Genomic DNA, 16,224 nt, shown 5'->3' on the forward strand with positions numbered 1-16,224 from the left:
GAACATTTACCTTTGGTAGAATTTTCCTACAATAATAGTTTTCACTCGAGCATTAAGTTGGCACCTTATCAAGCTTTGTATGGACAAAAGTCTCGTACGCCGTTTTGTTGGCTTGAGGCTGGGGAAAAGCAGTTTATGGGACTGGAGATGGTTCATCAAACTGCTGAAAAGTTGAAAATAATTAGAGAAAGAATGTTGGCAGCTCAAGATCGTCAAAAGAGCTATGCTGACAAAACGCGAAGACCGATGACTTTTGAGATTGGAGATTCGGTTTTGCTTAAAGTCTCGCCGTGGAAGGGACTTATAAGATTTGGTAAAAGGGGAAAGTTGAGTCCAAGGTTTATTGGACCATTTAATGTTCTCCAGAGGATTGGGAACCAAGATTACAAGCTCGAATTACCCGAGGAACTGAGTGGAATTCACAACACTTTTCATGTGTGTTATTTGAGGAAGTTCACGAGAGAAGTTCCCGACATAATTCCAATTTCTGAATTGAGAATTGATGAGAACAAAAGGTTGATTGAAGAACCAGAGGCAATTGTTGACTGAAAGACTAAGAAGTTGCGACGCAAAATGGTTGGGTTAGTGCTTGTCCGATGGAAACACACGAATGGGCCGAATCTCACCTTGGAGACGGAGAGTGACATGTTGAGTCACTATCCGCATTTGTTTGTTGATGTGTGATTCCGGGGACGGAATCATTCTAAGGTGGAGAGAATTTCAACGCCTGTGTTTCCGGGCTTGCCATTTTTAGCAATGTAATAGCCTAGGTTAACCTCTGTAACCCGTTTTGAAATAATAAGATTTTGTTATTTGAGTATTATGTGTTTTGTGCTTAATTGCTTAATTATGTGGTTTGATTAATTAAGAATAAAAATAAGCGTCAAAATTTAAGTGTAAAATAAACTTAATATCTTTGAATAATGTTTTAGTAGTTGAAACGAGGTTTCCAAATATATATAGAACGCCCAAATCTGACTTCGTATGAGGAAGTTATGATTTATCGAAGTTTCGGCTTAGCGGTGAGCACCCTGTTTTACTCGATTTGAGATCGAGGGGTTTTTAGCCGAAGAAATCTAAATGAGAATCGAAGATCTCATTGTTGGTATCAAAGCGATAAAAAGTTAGGCGAGAACGGACGTCAAACGAAGAAGTTATGAATTTATAACGAAATTTTTCTGTCGCGGCCTATTAAAAATAAATAATAAAAACAAATTCAAAATTAGCCGACGGAGTCTAAACGAAAGTTGTAGATCGTAGTCTCACCTTCGTGTGGATATAAAGAACGTCGAAAATGGAGTTCGTATGAAGAAGATATGAATTTCCGAAGTTTATTAGTTATTTTGTATTTAAATTTAAATGGAAATTCGGAGGCATTATCCGAAGGCGAGTCACCGGTCTGATCCGAGGTACGCCCCGCGTACTCCGAAGAGTGTCGACATTTCGGATGACGCATGCAGTGACGATTTCGGAAGCAGTATGCGCTGCGTACTATAGTACGCCCCGCATACTCCGAGGCTCCAGCCTCCTGTAAATAGGATGCGAGGGCAGCCGACCCAATTGCCAATTTCTTCTCATCTCTCTCCCATTTTCCATCGTTTTGCATGCCAGAAATATCCCGAAGCCCCGGTATTATTCTCTAGCCCCGAGGCAAGTCCCGAGATCCCGAAGATCCCGAGAAATGCGGTTCCCGAACTGAAGCTCTGCCCGCGAGAAGTTCGATTTTTGAAGAGATCTTCTAGATCTGCTGAGGATTACTACTTCTGCAAGTCGTAGTGCTGTCCGATCAACTTTTGATCAAGTGAGTGTGTAGTTACCTTCTTCCAAATACAATAATATGAAGTATTTTAAATAAAATAAGTGCTATGTGTATATATTTGGTTGTGTTATGTGTGAATGTGTATTCACTCTCTTCTATCTCATAGATATGATTTATTCTCTATGAGATATGTGCTATGTGTGTGTGTGCCTCATCTATTATGTGGATTATGTGTTGATTAAAGCATGATATACAGGTTTACAAAACTATGTATAAAAATGTATATTTTATCTACTAATATGTTGGGTAGAACATGGGTAGATAGTTGGTGTGTAATAAACAGATGAGAGGCCTCATTGTTGTTTGATTTAGTCATCTAGCGGAGTTTAGATGACGACCACTGGCTATTCTAGACAGTCTTGTGGAAACATTAGTAGGTTCGCCACCTGTAGGTGTTAATGAACTTGGGTGTTCATTCGCTGTACTCCATCCCCCTCATGGTTGCCTTATTTGACTTATATTGCTGAGGTACCCCCGAAGCATGTGTTGTTGCCCCGATGAAATATTCTTAGACTAGGTCCCTTATGTTAGTTGTTTTAGGTACATAAAGTGAGAATAACAGGAATGGGTAATTGGGTTATTGTTGGTTGCTGAAAATTAAATATGATTATTTATTGTGGGTTGAAAACCCTATATGCTCACCAGGCTCCCAAGCCTGACCCACTCAATTTTAATTGTATTACAGGAAGTGGCGCAAGGGCATGAGATGGATGAACGATCAGTTGTTTTGATTACAAGTCTGCATATGTTTATATTCGTTGAATGACTTGTAATGTATTCGTTTATGCTTATTGGTCTGTATCGGAACATGACACCCCGAGTTTTGATTATAATGAAAATACATTTCTTTTATGAAATGCTTTGGTAAACATTGTTTTATCATGTTTTGTTTTTGGGAACAAATTCCGCAACTCTTTCAAATCAAAAGGATTTACTCTGAAATTATTTTAAAAGCATAAATGAAAATCGGTCTTTTCTGGCCGAGATTTTGGGGATGTCACAGCAAGCCTTACGAATAAATATGCGGATTATTAGATGGTTGCTACTGAGTCCTGAAGATAGCTCGGAGAGGGCTACGGAATCGATTCCTAACGAGGATCTCGAAGAGTCTAAGGTTCCACAAGTTAAGTTTTCCGCACTTCCCAAGGCGTACTATGTTTTTCCAGGGTAAAACCTCCAACAAGTGGGTACGTTTTCACATGGTAGAGTAACTAAGGGTCCGATGGTTCTAAGGGAAACTTCTACAAGAGTCTACGATTATAGTCGGTGGAACCCAAGAATCGACAGGTTTCCATGGGTGTTCCCGATGTCGACTAATTCTTTATTGTCTTTGCTTTTCTACATGACCAAGAAAATGGTTCGACCGAAGGGCGCCACTACTACCTCGTAGTGATCGTATCATGCCCTGATTGCTGAGTTGCACACATCGTGCTTACTGAGGTTTGGCTACGAGTAAATTCCCGGGGTTAGTTCGATGCGAGACTTGACTACACGTTTGGAAAGAATTATCAAGAATTCTTTGGAAACAGTATCGGGGAAAGAATCGTAGACTTCTCGTTTCTCGATGATTACACGGACGAGAGGTACATGGGAAAACTTTTTAAGCTTTGATGTACGAGGATCATGAAGGTCGAGTCGGAGGAAGGTTGGAACGAATGGCTTTCTCGAAACTAGGAAAGACAGCATGAATGAGGCTCAGTCATTACATGCTAAAGGTGACATCAAAGCATTTCATAAAAAGTTTGCCAATAGGTCGAATGGAAAGAATAATCGCTTGGATTGAGAATACAATCTAGGGATACGACACAAGCATTCTCGTTCTCACGTGGTAACCATCTCGAAGGTATACATTTTCGGTTACTCGCAAACGACGGGGTTAGAAGATGTTCCAATGGATGGTTAATGAATTGCTTTCGGTGCTAGAATTGAAAAGAATCACAGGCATATAAATTTAACAAGGGGAAATATGCCGGTGGAAACGGTGGGATCGGTGGCTGTCTCCTCTTGTCCTATCGCTAGAACTCTTCCGGTGTTGCCAGGTGTTACAGCTTTGGGACAGTTTCGCTTAAGATGCCGAACTTCTCCACAACCATAGCAGGCCCGACCAATGCCCGCTCCGGAAGTTTGACTCGTTGATTGGGTTGGTGTCTTACAGTTTTTCGCCATCTGACCCTTTATGCCATATTTGTTGCAAATTACCTCGATACATGGACCGGAAGGAAGATGATGATAGTTGCACTTGACATAACTAGGAAGAGTTCCAGTATACCTATTGGCAGGTTTTCGAGTTGAAGATTCAACAACAGAAACAGTTGCAGGGGAAGTGACAGCGTGAACTGCCACCATTTGTTGTTTCTTCGAAGATTCGTGCGATGCCTGACTTTTCACTTTCTTCCCAAGTTTTCTTTTCTCACCACTCCTTACTGTCGTCTCAGGAGTGGTAGCTGCTTCCTCAAGGTCTTCGCTATGATCGATTAGGATCTGTGCTAAGCGTTTAGCGATGTCGTGTGTATCTGGCCTCGCGACTAAGACGTTTCCTTTCGTTGGCTGGGTCAGCCCCCAGATGAATCTTTCTATCTTCTTACTCTCCGGGGTAACCATTCCTGGGCAGAGTAGTGCCAAGTCGTCGAACCTGGAAGTATAAGCAGTGATGTCGGAACCTTTCATCTTCAAGTTCCAAAGTTCATGTTCTAATTTCTGCATTTCGCCCCGATGGCAGTACTCAACCAGCAGAAGTTCCTTCATGGCTTCCCAACCCATGGCATTGGCTACAGGTAAGGTTAAGGATTTGACTCGGCCGTTCCACCAATTCAAGGCTTTGTTGATAAAGGTGCAGGCGGCAAACTTCACCTTGTCTGAATCTGAACAGGCGCAAATTTCAAAGATGGATTCGATCTTCTCGAACCATTGAGTGAGGGAAATGACACCTCTAGTGTCATCAAAGGACGTTGGTTTGGCGTTCATGAAATCATTATAGGAACCCTCTTCCCGGCGTCCCTAACTGTTTTCTTGGTTTTTGGTTTGGGTAGCCTCCCGAACCACCGGAACCGTCGCAGTTCCGTTGAGACATGTCAGCTGCTACCGCGGCTGTAACAACTGCCTGGAATACTACTGGATCAATTTGGGGAGGAGGTGGTGGCAGAGGGTTGTTGGTCTTGGAGTTGGTTCTGTTTCTTGGAGGCATCTTGATATAATAAGATCAAGGAAGAGAGGATGATAAGTCCTCTAAATTGAATCAAGAGATATGACAGATATAAGTTGAATAAGCGATAAAGCAGGGTAGAGTTATCAAGACAAGAAAATTATCGCTAAGAGAATGATCAAAGAACAATGTATGAACGAGGATTTCTACCAAGGAATTGCTCGAGAAATACTCCCATAGTATTTCATGATTCGTTACGACACTAGCTCGATGTTTGTGGTATTATGGTAAGTTTTAGGCATGCCGCATACCACTGTCACTCCCATGCACATGTTGGCCGTGTCTCGAATGAATATAGTTGGCCAAGCTATATTGATCCTAGCACGACTACATAACTACCCTGGTTTAACCGCAACGTACAACACCCATTTACTTATGTTCTGTTCTACTTGTAGTTACAGATCTCGACGGGTCGGTATACTTATATACTTTCGAAAATACTTATATTTTGAAGGATACTTTTAGTTCAGAGCACTTAGGCCCCTTAATGTTTATAGTTTTATACCATGTAAGGTTTGGTATACTTCATTCACTATAAACAAGGGCTCTGATACCAATCTGTCACACCCCGAAAACCGAAGGCGGAAACATTTTCGAGGTTGACTCCACATTGAGTATCAAATCCAATGTACATAGTAAGTAAAGTAAATGAACCATTACATTACATATATGAAAGTTTTACATTCGTTTTAAAAAAGCATAAATTATACAAGTGATACATATCATATATAAACGACATGAAACGAGTCTTCTACGCACTTCTTCTTCACCAAAAGAGATCGTCGGGTACCTGTCTAATGTGAACCTGAGAATACAAACGGTTTGAACATCAACATAAAGCTGGTGAGTTCATAAGCGGTTTTGTTTTCTGAAAATGTACGAGTTCACTTAGTTTTTCTGAAATCGTGGTTATCCAAGAAAATCCCATATGTTCTTATGTAAAGTTAGTTTCCAAATCCGAAAAGTAAAGTAAACGATGTACAATGAAAAACATGATTGTTCTTGTGAATTGTAGTTCAGTTATTTAACTTGTTACACTTTTCTAGTTTCATACTACGGTTACTCAGGAAGAACCCCATGTTCTCCTGACTGTGGGTGTGTGAACTATTACTAATTCTAATTATGTTCAGTGTCCTCCCCCAGGAAAACCCCATGTTTTACTGACTGTATATGTGTATCTTTACCGATTCTGGTTGTGTTCAGTGTTCTTCCCAGGAAAGCCCCATGTTTTCCTGAATGTGTGTGTATGTGTGTTTGTCATCCTTGAACGTGCATTAGTTTTATTACGTACATAAAACTAATAAATAGTCGTAAAGTGTTAATAATCCTAATTGCGAGTCCTTAACCATACTCAGACTAGATATGACTCGGACCAGGGCCAGTATCCTTTTTATGACTTTCGTCACCCTTGAACCTTTCGGTTCGGCTGTAGCTAGCAGCCAGGTGTGGGATTGTCAGTCCCGTATAGATCTATACACTCAAGCCACGCTCTCCTACGTTCAGAGATTCTGGTTACAGGGTTAGTCCTCCACTATCTCGTGCCAAGGAAGTGTTACAAGGACGTGTCTCCAATCTTTAAGATTACTATTTACTTTTCGACTAGGAAAGTAGTATTTACGACTAGCTGTGTTCTACGTACCTGTCCTTTACACTCGAGCCTAGGTGTTTTATTAAGGACATTACACTCGAGCCTAGGTGTTATCTAATGATGACTGTCCTTTACACTCGATCCTAGGTGTATTATTAAGGACATTACAAATGATATATATGTGTTATCTTATGGTGATTGTCCTTTACACTCGGTCCTAGGTGTATTATTAAGGACATTACAATTGATTTGTGTATTATGATTGTATTTATCTATCACACTTGAGCCTAGGTGTATTGTTAAGGACATACAAACATTTTATGTTTTCTGATGGTGTATGTCTTTACACTCGAACCTTAGTGTTTTATTAAAGACATTACAATGGTTTATGTTTTCTATCAGTTTAAATGTGAACAATCAAATATAAAGTTTACAATACGTCAATGTATAATAAGAATTGAAAATCGGGTTAAAACAAACAACTCTGCAAATTAAAACAGTTTGTTAAAAGGTTTTCCATTCTTAAAAATGTACAATTATGAAACCATTTAACTGAAATCATGTGATTGAGTACAAGATATTCTTGTACTTTTTCTTGTATTACCCCCCTGAAAACATTGAAAAACCATTGAAAAAGGGTAGGGGTATGAATCTCACCGCACGCGGAAATGTGTCGATTTTGGATGCTAAACGTCGAATCGATTCCTGATAACACGCGAGGTTCCTATGTAATATGAAATGGAATACAAATATATCTAATTAAATTCATAAACTCTAATTAGATATGAAGTCACACTCCAACGAACGAAAACACCTCAAATCGGGTGTTTGGAGTGACCCGGGTGACATCTACGGACGGGAATTGAAGCGAGGGACTTGGGATTTGAGTTTACTCCCCAAGAGTAAACTTCCTAATGAGTTTACGGCCTAAAGACTACCCACACATGATTTCACGGCCGTGAACTCATGTTGGCAAGGGTTATGAAGCTTAATGGGTCACAAATGGCTAATATCACTTGGAAATGCTTGGAATAATTTTTCCTAAGGCTTGGAATTAATTTAAAACATCAAATAACAAACTTAAGGGAGTTTACGGCCTTGGCATGGGGCCTATGGCCATAAACTCTCATACTCCTTTGAATACAAACCCTTCAAAATCCATGTCTAAGGTGTTCTAGGTCCATAACCAATATTGTAAAAGTCATATCTAAGTCTTGTTTGTGTCTTGGAAGGGTTTAAGGGCTTAAAAACCCTTTAAATATGGGTTTACGGCCTAAGCACCATCCTGGGCCGTAAAATCATATATAAGGCTCTAAATCATGGTTTGAGGCATTCTAGTTCCATTTCATTAAGTCATCTAGCCATATTCAAGGTCTAATTGTGGTTTGGAAGGGTTTTGTTGCTCCAAAAACCCCATTTATATGAGTTTACGGCCTAGGACTCTTTTAGGGCCGTAAACTCATGGTAATGGTCCTAATCCATGATTTAAACTCGTATTTGAAGTCTAAAGAGGTTGCATTACAAATTAGGGAAGGTACCTTGGTGATTTGAAGCCTTAAACCTGAGATTTTGACCCTTAAATCTAGTTTGAGAAGAGAGGTTGGAGTGATAGTTGTAAAAAGAAGCAAAAGCTTCAAAATGAAGACTTAGATCACTTTAAATAGTGTCCAAGTTCGGGACACGGTAGAATTCTACCCGATACCAGCGTTAGACGAGGCTTTTGGTCGCACCCGGCCAATTTGCCGTAACCCGATATGGTTGATTCTAGAAATGTTCCGATCAATAATATGAGGCGTTAGAATGAGTTCAAAGGGTATTAAGACACTCATTAAGTCATAAAATAAAATCCACATTAATGACTTAATAAAATGTCGGAATCGGAGACGAAATCGGAATCGGCGATTGGATGATCAGAACGAGTCACGAAAAGGGTTACATTTAGGGATATAAATTTCGGGTTGTTACACGTATCTATGTAACCGTACTCATGTAAGCGTAATCATGTAAACGTAATCATGTAAACGTAATCATGTAAACGTAATCATGTAATTGTATAGTAGTGTATTGTGATATTCTGCGTGTGCTAGCTGTAACGTGTGTTGTCTCTCTATCTAGCATGTATAGTAATATACTGTGTGTACTAGCTGTAATGTGTGTTCTCTCTCTATCTAGCATGTATAGACTCATGAATGAACCGACTCGTGGTATGATTCCGCATTCTAGTAAACGTATTAGTATCTTCCTAAATTACCCATATGGTAGGTTACTAGTAATATAACTGGTACGTATGAAAATGGAAGTATACCCTCGCTACCCAAGGGTATTGAACTGACTGGAAGAACCTTTATGATTATATATGTACACATGATACATAACTAATATTTAAACGACCTTTGGACAGATACCTGATACCTAGCAGACCACATCCCAACGGTGAAAAGGAAATAGAGCGGATAGCCTTCCTAAGTCCTTTAAACGTTTCTTATATAACTATACATATATAGGCATGTAATTGACAATATAAAAGCATAAAATAAGTTTTGTAACACCTTTGAACATGATTACTATCTAAGTAAAGGTCGACTTGATGTCAGCCTATAAAACGGGTTGAGAGTATTCGTTTGATAAAACAGTTTAAGTATAAAGAAACATTTGTTTCAAAACAATTGTAAATGAATTTGAAATGAAACATATAGTGTATAATGAATAGTTAAATAAGGAGTTTTAAACATATAAAATGTTTATGAAAATCATGTGAAGAAAACTGTTTGGTAAAACAGGTAATGAGTAGTACATCATTTGAATGCTACTTATTAATCACATTTGATTGATATAATAACAAGTGTGATTCTACTTGTATCCCTCCCCCCATAAAAGCATTTAAAAACATTTAAAACATTGATTAAGTGGTATGAACTCACTTGTAGTGAGTGGTACGGATGAACTGAAGATGTAGGATTGCTAGGTGTGAAGTGAAGTCTTGAACACACTCTATGATCCTAGTTAACATATAATATCACATATATGTATCCAATTAGTGTTTAAACAACTAATAAACAAAGTTAAGACACCGTAGGACATGCTAAACACCTTATACAAGTGTTATAAGTCCCAAGGGTTGCATCTATGTGTTGTAGGGAAGGGCTAGTGTGTTTGGGGTTCAAGAAACACTCCATTAGGGAGTTTACGGTTTTGTGATCACTAGCAAAAGGGTTTATGGTCGTAAACCCTTGGGTTTATGGTCGCAAGCTCACCCCCTTTGTGACCATTTGTTGTTTGAAGCTTTCTAATCCAATCCAAGCATTCCTACTTCATGTTTAAGCCTTAGGAAGTGTTGTGTGGCATCAAAACACTCCTAAATGGAGTTTACGGTCTATAGACCATTTCTCCATGAGTTTACTATCGTAAAATCTCATGGAATTAGGTATTTTGATGTTTTCAAGTCCTAAACACTTCAAGGTAATAGCCTAGGTTAGATTCTAGGCATAAGGAGTAAATATGGGACATTTATACACCTTTTGGGGTGTTTACGGTTTTGGGAGATCCCCAAGCTATAAACACATATAAATGTGATATGTTTGTGCTTTTTGTGTGATAAAATCATCAAGGATGGATCTACACAAGTCCCTAAGGCATTGTGAAGCATCTAGGCACCATAAGGCACCACTTTTCACCTTATTTGGTGCTTACGGTTTTGGGAGCCTCCCAACACCGTGAACACCTTGTTCTTGGTGTTCTTGGGACATTTCCTTGAAATTAAGATGTACAGCAAGCTTTACATGACTCTAAGATAGAAGTACTTACTTTGTGGATGCTTGAAATGAACTTAATGTCCAAGAGCACTAGTGTGTGTTCTTGGTGTTCTTGGTGAAAAGGAAGAATCAAACTTTTTGGAATGATTTCACGGTTAGAAGTGTTTTAAAGCACTAGAACTAAGCATATAATCACTTAAGGAAGCTAGAAACACTTACTAGATTGAAGATCTTGAAAATCTTTTTGGATGGTACTTGAGAGAGAATGGTTTTGGATCTTGAGAAGTTTTGGAAAAAGTGAAAATAATGACTAGATCTTCTATATATACTCTCATATTTAGGGTTTTTGTCAGTAAATATTTTATTCAAGCCGTAAACTCTAATTTCTTAGAGTTTTGGAATAACTGCATTGCACAATAACCCTAGTGCATCCTCTCTCCTGTTATCACTAAAGTGTGAAATCCTGAAATACTCAAACTTACTCTTAAAAGTATGAAAATTGACAACAACTATTCTGACTTCTATTGACTTGATATGTTTGTACAGAAATTTTGGGTTGTCACATCATCCCCTCCTTAGAAGGAATTTCGTCCCAAAATTAGAATTTAAGCAAATAAGTAGTTACAAATAACTAAGTAAAAAGACGAGGATATTTTAGTTTCATCTGATCCTCACGCTCCCAAGTGAATTCCGGTCCTCGCTTGGCGTTCCAGCGAACCTTCACTATCGGGATACGACTTTGTTTCGTCTGCTTGACCTCTCAGTCCATGGTTACTACAGTTCTTCTACGTAGGTGAGGCTCTTGTGCGACTCGATTTCTCCGAGTGGGATTTCAAGAGTCTCGTCGGATCGATACTTTTTACAAGTTCGAAGCGTGAAGTTTAGAATGTACGTTACTAAGCTCGCAGAGTAGGTCTAGTCTACAAGATACAGGACCGATTCCGATAAGAATCTCGGAGTTCCTGACTATCTTGGATTTAGCTTTCCACGCGTTACGAAGCGTATTAAGCCATTCCTAGAGTGAGATTTCCTAAAGAATTTTGTCTCTCACTTGGAATTTCAAGTTTCCTTGCTTATCTTCCCAGTCAAGGGCCACCCTCTGCTATGTCAAGTTGTAAGGGCTTCTGTAATTCGCGAGGAGTTCTGAATGGACTCCCGGCAGTAAGTCGGCGAGACCTAAAATTTGGCGAATTTCGTAAGCGTCTTCAGTGCCAAGAATTTCTCAACGGTTTTGGATAAATTGACAGAGTACTCAAGAATTTCCACATCACTAATAGTGTGTCTTAGGAATTTGACTCTTCAATTCTAAAACTCGTATTTAGAGAACTTCGTGAAAAGTTTCTCTGAGGGTAATGTTTCCATGGGTTCCTTCTTACTATGTAGGTAGATAAGTAAGTAATTACAAGGAGAGTAACGAACAGATCCAAGTAAGAATGGCGTACCCTACCCATTAAGCTCAGGAATGCTATGGGCGTATTGATCCTATCCGAGGGGTATCACTATGGACCCGAAGTGTCGGCATCGAGTTTTTGAAGGTAGTCTTCGGGGCATCCTTCCTTAACACTCGAAATTGTTGATATTCGGATCAAGGTCCATTCCTGAAAGGTAAATCGTTCCTTACGTTTGCTTAGCCCACACATTCATGCGAGGCAGAGATAATGATTTCTAATTGAAATCTTAACGAGTCCCCGATAGCCGAGGTACATATGATGCAATTCGCCTACCTCTGGAAGAATAAGACCGGAGCTCTCCAGGGTGAGAAGCCTAGTCTTCCAATTCTATTTCTGAGTAGTTCGCTAAGTTGTCCGGATTGTTCTTGTATCTCCATGGGCGTTAGACCGTAGGGCGATCCGTTTACGGAAGTCATACTGGGTTCTAAGTTTGTTCGCATGACGATGCGATTACTCGTAGTCTTGGGTAGTGTCCGTCCTGAAGTTCATATTAGACGTCATACATGATTCATCAATAGCAGTCCCGTGTATATGAGTCGTATATAATTAAGATTGAAAAGGTAGTCGAATAACTGATTCTTCTTTAAGCTCGCTTCCCAACCAGGAAAGAAGTTAATGTGGAATCATCAATTCTAAACCTGCAGAACCTTGATTATATACCACCCTAAGTATACATTCTTCAGCGACAGATCAACCGTATGGATCTTTGGATTGAAATTGGCGTACTGTACGAGTGGTACTTCGGGATTTCTTCGGAGGGAAAAGAACTATGAGGTACCCCATGCATGAGTACTTCCGTGTTCTGATATGACGGCTTCGCTGGAAGACGATTTCGGAGAATGAGATGTACGTACGAAGTTGGTTTTGTGCGGATCAAATTGAATCTCGTTGTATGATAATGTCGGAATCATAAGGAAAATTAAAGACATTAGATTTGAACATAAGGCATTACAGACAAAAGACAACCGTGCAACCATCAACAGAGTTACAGTACTTTAGACTTACTACAAGACTATTGCTGCGAATAAGGTACACTACAAAAGACAAGTATACGCAGCACGAGCATCCCTTTACTGACGGGATCTCGCAAAAGATAAGACTCTAGTTGCACTAGTTTTGGATGGTTTATAAGTCTGTTACAACGAAACACCTTAAGTACATTAACGTGGGTCCAGAGTAGTCTCCCCTACGGCAGTGATCCTTAGAATTCTACCGTCTGCGCCGGAGTTCTTGAAGTGCTTTATATCACCGCATTGGTGGCATGATTGGCTAGCACTAGCATTGGTGGTAGGAGTGAGGTGTTTAGCCAGAGTTACGTGGACACGAGTGCCTTCCTCATTACTCCAATTTGGAAATTGCCTCCTAAAGAGTTTTGCAGGAGTTGCCACTTGCTGCTGTGGCATGGCAAGTTTTTAAGATCTCTTGCGCTCCTTTTGGGCTTGGCGCTTTCGTTTATTCATCTCAGTTTTTCGGCTTTGTAGGTCTGTGACTGTTATCATTTGTTGGTTTCCCGATTTGGTACTACAATCGGAACTCTTGACTCCTTTGTCAATCTTGCTTGTGTTGCCGGAGTTGATGTGTGTAAGGAAATTTGTCACCGCAGCTGCTACTACAGCTTGTAATGTAGCGGCGTCGATATGGAGGATAGGGGTTTCGCTGCTCGGCTGACTATTTCCGGGTGACGACATGATTCTGTTACATGAAAAGAGAATGACTTCGTGAGTCAGTATGGTCGAACCTGTATCATTTTGATTGCTCAAGAAAGGAGTAAGCGTATGTTCTCGAAAGTTTGACCTACATCCCTATGATGCAGTCCTAGTACGGACTGGAAGTATGTTCGCGAAGGTTTGACCTACATCCCTATGATGCAAATCTAGTATTGAGTGGAAGTAAGTTCGTAGACTGGTCTCAAGACGTTTATCGTTCCAGCCGAGGTATCGTTGGTTGGTGAATAACATGATCCAACCACTAAAAGAGACTTGGAAATGTATCCGGAGTTAAATTACAATAGTCCAATGTCTTGTCTAAAGCATGTTTTAGATAGACTCCAATGAAAGGATGATGAGAGTATTTGAATAAAGAATGACACAGAAGTTAGCCGACTGTCAATATCTTTGATATTCATGACGTAAAAGTTCGGAAAAATGACCTTGTAACAGGTCTTACATCATATCTAGAGTAGATAGCCCTTCACAGCATAAAGGCCTAACTAAAGTACTTACAGTACGAGATAGTTTCATAGAAAATTCCACATCGGGCATAGATAGAAAACGATTCCTTTTAACAAGGAAAATAAAGTAAGTCATCTACTATTGGCGACGGTCATCCCTCTGGTGAACTCTCAGTTCAGCCAGTTGGCATTCCAAATCAATCAGGTGTCTTTCGTACACCCTTTGGCATACTCGGAGTTCTATGACTTCGGCTCGTGATTCAGCCAGTGCTTGAAGCAGGGCTTCATGGTCTCTCTCATATCTCTCACGAACATCTTCCAGGCGAATGGTGCAAAGGGTATGCATTCTCACATTGGTGACAACTTCTGTGATCTGATGTAGGGTTGTCCTACCTTGAATCTCATTTCAAGTCACTCCGCAGACCAGGATTGGCAAGATCCTGTCTGCTGAGCCCCCATTGCTCTGGTCATAAAATCTTCGGTCACCATTCAATGGGATGGGCTGATCTTGTCCTTGGCTCCATGTTTCCAAGCATTCCACCCATGGAGGCGCCGGGCCATGAAAAGTCGGACAAGGGTTAGGATTTGGAAAGTGAGCTGCCTGGGGTAGGTTCTCAACCTCGGGTTCAGATTTAGCATCATCTGAAAGGTCTTCACCATGGTGATAATTCAAAGGGATCGGATGATCATTCTCTGGTTCTTCTCCAAACCATCCAACAATGACTTCATTCGAAAGGTACTGGTTGCCGTGGTGATGGAGTCCAACCATGTTATCTACGCGAGAATTGGGGTAAGAAAATAATTATCTACATATTATTTAGAAAATCTTCAATAGTTACATCACTATTTGTGAAGTGCATACTAGTTATATGTAATCGAAACAGGATAGGCCTTTGAATAAGTGACCTTAACTCCAAATTCACAAAGAATAGGGGTAAAGCAAAATTTCCATAGATTCTAAGTCTATAGCATCCTAGTTACATATAACTTTAGTGTATCCACTTAGCAACTATTAACCTAGTAATGAAGGTCCTTTTTAGTTATCAAGTATAAAGTACCTATAGTAACACCAAATACCCCTATAGTATTTTAGGTTTATGTTCTGTTGTTCTCATTGTGGTATTGTTGGTAAGATTTTAGACTTGTTGCAACCGTACAACTACACTTAGGCACATGCTAGTCAACTCTCGGATAATATAGTTGATCACGCTATATCTTCCCAGTTTTGACTATATGTCTCTAAGTCCACCTGTGTTTCACAACAATCGTAATTCTTTTGTACTGTTCTAGTGACACTGATTTTAGTATGAATGCAGATACGTATACTTAATTAAATATTTTATTATTTAAAGTGTAAACTCTTGGTCGGAGTATTTTTAATCCCATTGTATTTATAGTCTGTATATCTTTTGTGGGTTGATATACTTGATTCACTACAAACAATGCTCTGATACCAATCTGTCACACCCCAAAACCATGAACGGCGGAAACGTTCTGGGGCGGAGGACGTCATGTACAGTATCACAACAATGAAAAGTAGTAAACAAGCAACAACATCATCCATTGCATTAATAATATAGTTTTAATACAAGTGTGTTCTGTCAAATTATGATAAACACTAAAGTATAAATCAAAATGAAAGATGAGTCTTGAACGAGCACCATCTTCTCTAAACCTTGCATCAGTACCTGTCTACTATTGACCTGAGGACACAAGTTATTTTGAAAAAGAGTATCAACTTTAAAGCTGGTGAGATCATAAGTGTTTTTGTGGCTTAATATGTATCCAAGTATTTGTATGTATGTGAAATGTAAGTATTTGTATGTATATGAACTGTAAGTATGAAACGTTTTGAACATCCTAGAAAACAATATCTTTCCTACTAAAAGTATTCTTCTACCAAGGCATCTAGTATCTGTGTGTGTGTGTCTCTTGTAAGAATGTGTATTTTCCCAAATCCGACTATCATTATTGAAAATATAGCTTCTACATTACCGTGCATCGTGTGAATGTTCACGAAGTGAATGTAATGGGAAAATGAAATAGTACTATGGTGTAGTATCAAATAACTACAAGCCTACTAACTAGCTTTAACATATTGTAATCTCGTAAATATTGTAGTATTTGTAATAAGTGACTACTTTTGTACTAATATTGCCTTATTTGAGGGATAAGGCATATTGTGATGGCTAGATCCCAGGCGAGACGCTCCCTTGTCGAAGGGATCTTGGGACCCATACAC

Source organism: Lactuca serriola, chromosome 4 (assembly GCF_051521515.1).
Source record: "Lactuca serriola cultivar US96UC23 chromosome 4, Lser_US96UC23_V15, whole genome shotgun sequence".
Classification (NCBI taxonomy): Eukaryota; Viridiplantae; Streptophyta; class Magnoliopsida; order Asterales; family Asteraceae; genus Lactuca; species Lactuca serriola.